Raw genomic sequence first — 5352 nt, 5'->3', positions numbered from 1 at the left:
GTTGGGTTGACAGTTGGACTCAATGATCTTAGAGGTCTTTTCCACCCTTAATGATTCTATGATCATTAAAAAGTGTTACACTAGTAGCATAACAACGGTCCAAGAGCAACATCTTTTTCATATAAACTAAAAGCTATATAGCAGCCTTCAGCTTTCATGCATCCCCTCTTAATTCTGAACAAGGTTAACTGTGCTTTTATCATCCTTTTCCACCACCTCTGAACACAGTTCTTTCCTGCCTGCTGCTTTCCCTCACCCCACCCTTTTCCTCTCAGACAAGTCCTCACCATGCTAATTTTGGCCACCTCACTGAAAGTACTATCCTAGAACAAAGCAGATGTAGATAAACAATACAGGCAAAGTTTTCATGGAGCGGGAAGGAGATGTGAGAATCATTCTGCATTAGCTTTCATTTTAACCTTTGGCTGTTGAGGACTTGGAGAAGACTGGCTACTTGTTGTGATCAGTATCAAAGGATACATACGCTCTTACTCAGAGAGCACCCCAAGGGTTACTGTGAAGCCAGGGCCTGATGAAACATGTGTCAGTCAGTGCTCTTACATAGTTTTATTATTTGAGTTGTTCACAGTAATAGCTACACAACACCCCTGCCTAGCATCTTCTCTAAATAAAGCTTTCTTTTCCTTCAAGTCTCAAAAAAAGTAATTCAGACTGGTACCATTTCTCCTGGAAGGCTGCTGCTTTCATTTCCAAAGAATCCCCCCCCCCCTTTTCCCAGGTAAATGTGCATGACTTTGAATGCATACTGCTGCAGCAGTAGGAACCACTAGGTTGTCACTAATTCTTCATTTATTCTCCTGAAAGTAATCTGTGAACTCATGATGACACCCAGTCCCGTAAGGAATGACCCAGTAGCTTGTACACACAGTATACATTTGGAGTCTCATAACCACCTGTTTTTTAGCTCCATTTACTAAAATGGAACTTTTAAACCAATAGATTCAGGATTTCAAAATTTCACAACTAACTATACTCTGTTTTCTTCTCATACATGGCTATAGCGTGGTTTTAATTCCTGTGTCAGCAAAAGCACACTGCACTGGTGCAAGTGTTTCTGCACTGGTGCAAGCATTTCAGTAACACTGAAACCTCAAGAAAATTAGCACCACTTTGGGTATCATAAGTGACAAACTAGTTTTCTAGTTTTTTGGCTGAAAAGCAGCTTGAAATAAGACACCTTGGAATAATGCTGGGATTCACATGAACAGATATGCGAAGCCTGGTACCTTTTATGAGTCAGTCTCAAAGTGCTTTTACATATTACTGCTAAACTGACATAACAGCTAATAGCTGTAGAAACAGATAACTGCTGTACCGCTCCTTCCTTCCTCATCTTCAAACTCTCCTCCTCCCGTAACACAAGCATCTGTAACCCTACGAGCTGGTTCAGAGAGCTAACCCAACCGAAAAGCAGCCCTATCCTTCCTTGAAAATTACTTTTCCCGCCTCTTATCTCTGCCTGTTTTTTTGAACTACCTCACTGTGGGGTCAAGCACCAAAAACTAATGAAGAGAACAGAATGTGTGGTTGGAGGCAGAGGAAAAAAAACAGAACACTTCTTACATTAGGGTTAACTGCTGTCAAAACTGCAATGCCTAAATTACACTTTCACACCTCACCTGAAGACTTTGTGAGGCAGCTCACCACTGCAGCTGCAGCAACCAGAGCCATAACACACCTGTATGACTGAGCTCGCCTGCATACTGGAGACTCAAGTCCAGAGAGTCCCAAAATACAACTGAACCAACGCACCTACCAGCCTCGGTGCTATGAGACAGCACAAGAGATTCACACTTGCATACTGCACGCTCCCCAGCACAAGAATACATCTGCCAGAATGATTTAATACACCTAACATATAGAGGGCACCCTCCAATTTCATTGAGAAAGTGAGGGACAAATCAGCTATGCTAAAATAATCACAGAACTCCAGGTCAAACCTGACAGGAGAGGAAATGATGGAGTTCAGTCACCCAGGCAACCCTGACGTATTTCCTTTCTCAATGTTAAGCAACTCAAACCAGAAACATAGAGATGACATTAACTTTTTAGATGTTCAACTTCAGCAGTGCGGGAAGATCCCAGCTGGTCTGAGCACCTGCAATCCACACAAGGTCTTGGCTCTGCAACATCTTTGACCATAAGGAAGCATGACCTGAAGGAAGAGACACAAGCAGGAATCCTTCAAATCCTTAGGGACTCTTCAACAACTAGTTAGGGGTGGTTATTGCTGTTTATTCAGATATCTTATAGAGGTTCTTATGGCTGTATGTGAAGTATTGTGGTGAAAAAAATGCCAGTCTGTGTCTTTAATCCATCACAGATGAAAGGTGATTCCTGTAAACCACATTCAGACAATACCATTCTGAAATTAATGACAGATATTATGCAAAAAATTAAAGTTTGACTAGAGACATTTATTGTACACTGAAGGGTGGACCATTCACTAGGTCCCAACCACTGTGCGTACAAGCTAAGATATATGGACCAGCCACAGAAGCATGGCTAGCCGCATACACAAACTATTTCCCAAATCTCGTTACCACAATAGGTCCCAACCACTGTGCGTACAAGCTAAGATATATGGACCAGCCACAGAAGCATGGCTAGCCGCATACACAAACTATTTCCCAAATCTCAGTTACCACAACATTAAATCTTTGATAAAATCTCCTAGCCCTATTTAAAGGACAGGAACACTCCTCACCATTATACCAGGCCTGCCCCCACACCAGCACCAGTGTCGCTGTGGACCCTGCCCAGCACCGAACACTGCTTCGGTCTCAGGATGGGGAATTAGCCACAGGAGGTGGCAGCACAACCAAGCAATTATCCCGCCTGGTCAGCCTTCTGGACAACTGCCATAGACACCAAGATACAATGGAAAATGCACAAGTGGGTCATACAGAAGACAGAATGCCAGTGACAGCCTTTCCAGGGGACTATACGGCTTTATAGGTAAGACTGAGGTTATCTACCATAAAACTGAAGTTTTACTCAGAGCAGGTCAGAACATTCAGGATGGTTTGTTCAGACTTTAAGGTTCCTCATACTAAAACCAAGCTTAAACTCACCCTCCTGTGATGTACTTTCTTCTAAGCACCAATGTGACAAGAGCAGAAGGAGGCTCTTGTGCCGTGCCCGGAGGAGGTCGTCTATGCATGAACTGTGCTAGCAGAGTGCTCAGGGCCAAGCACAAGCTATGCCAAGAAAGACACAAGAAACAGTAGCTATCCTTGAAAATTTTGTGCTTGCCCACATTTGCCTGGATTTTCAGTCACTGCTCCCTAGCACCAGGGCCATTCTCCCAGGAAACATCAAGTTTCTACTACAAACCACAGAGGCACCAGATTTCTTAACAAAAAGCCTCTCTCAAGAATGAGTGATAGGAAAAAAAAAAGATACACAATCACTGCAGCTGCCTGTAATACACTCTCACTGCCTCAGAGGCATACAAAGAACATGGTCACATCCCAGTGCAGGGCTATGTTCCAAAGCCAGGCCTATAATTGGGCCAAATTATCATTCTTGGGAGGCTGCAAGGGCAGAACACCCCGCCTGCTGCATTTGTCAGTGCCTGTCTCAGCACTCACCCAGCCACTTGGCTCCAAAGACTTCAGGAAAAAGTCTTCATTGCAGAGATTTTGCAAAGTTACACGCTAGTGAGTAAACAACTGCTCCAGAGCCAGGGAGCTAAAACATTTCCCCAGCGATCCCCTTCCAGACGGCACACGTGAGCACAGACGTCAAGCTTGGCAGACAGGGAGCTGTATCTTAGGAAGAACTTTTTCCTTTCTGTAATCTTTCAATGGAAGCCCAGAAGAAGAAAAGCCTAGCTCTCTAAAAAACAAAGACCAAGGCAATTTACAAGTTTACCAAGACAGGCAGGCATATACAACAAAAGCTGTTCAGGATTAGATAGAGCAGAAGAAACTTGTTGGAACAAGTAATACCAGCAGCCCAGGAGCAGCCTTCTTCGAGGACTGCCTGGAAAATTAAGCCATGCTGCGAGGAATAATCTTTCAGCAAAGCAGCTTCCCAGAACAAACTGGCAGGGATCAGGAAAGAGTAGCAGCAAAATCTTCAGGTAATTTCACTGGCATCTGACCACATCCACGGTCAGATGGACTTTTGCCAGAAGACAAGCATTCCCCCACTTTTGAGGGGGAAACTACTACAACTACACTCTACAAGGCTTCAAACAAAAAAATAAATCTTGCACTTCCATACTTATTCAGGACATTACACCTTGTTTGGGAGAAGGAGCTGTTAATGTCACTTTAACAAGGGCTAAGTGTATGTCACTACACTGCAATGGTGGGCCCTCACCATGGTTGACCACTCATCAATACATTTTATCCCACCTGAAAAATAGGACACCTGGTGACCCCATACTCACACCATTGTCCTGCTCCTATGCACTGCCACTGGCCTCATTTTCCACACCCAGCACTTCACTGTCCTCCCGTCCACAACACCCTGCCATGCCCAGCTGCCTTCCTCCATCCTCACCGGGCCCTCACCGAGGCCAGACTACTTGCTGTGGCCAGACCATTTAAGGACTAATGGGATTAAAAGGTAAAAGACTCTGTTAAAAGAAACACTGATGGACAAAAGCTACCCGTGCTCCTCAGGTTTCCATGCCAGACTCTTCACTATAGCCTCTGAACAACCGTCGTTCAACTTCTGTTCGTTACCTTCCCCCCCCCCGCTTTAAGGAAAGCCAGATAGGTTGTCAGCAGCTGGGACAGAGAACATCTCCCTGCTGCCAGGACTACGCACATTGCTAACAACACATGAATGCATTTGGGGGCATACGAGGTAATGGCAAGAGTCCAGTAGTTTCCACCCACCCCCAGCTACTCTGGATTCAAACAGCCAGACCCTTCCTCCCCTTGCAGGGCAGCAACTTCCAAGAAAACAAAATAATCTCAACTTAATAGAAAGCAGCACCTACACCACCACTAAAGATTAACTGGACTTAAATTAAGTACCAACGATGACAGCAATGACATCACTATTCCGATTCAATTTAGAACACACAATTCATTTTTAGTATCAGAGGGTTTAACGGGTAATTGTAGAATTTCAGGCATGTGAACTTAGGAGTAAACACTATGGGCTTTCTCAGCATGGTCAACAGAAAGTAGCCGTCTTTCTTCTTTGATGACACCAAGCTGAGTGGTGCGGTCGACACGCCAGAGGGACGGGATGCCATCCAGAGGGACCTGGACAAGCTCGAGAAGTGGGCCTGTGTGAACCTCATGAGGTTTAACAAGGCCAAGTGCAAGGTCCTGCACCTGGGTCGGGGCAACCCCCAGTATCAATACA

This window comes from Aptenodytes forsteri, unplaced genomic scaffold (genome assembly GCF_000699145.1).
Source record: "Aptenodytes forsteri isolate BGI_AS27 unplaced genomic scaffold, ASM69914v1 Scaffold265, whole genome shotgun sequence".
NCBI lineage: Eukaryota > Metazoa > Chordata > Aves > Sphenisciformes > Spheniscidae > Aptenodytes > Aptenodytes forsteri.
The sequence above is the reverse complement of the archived record's forward strand: the minus strand, read 5'-3'. Positions refer to the sequence as shown.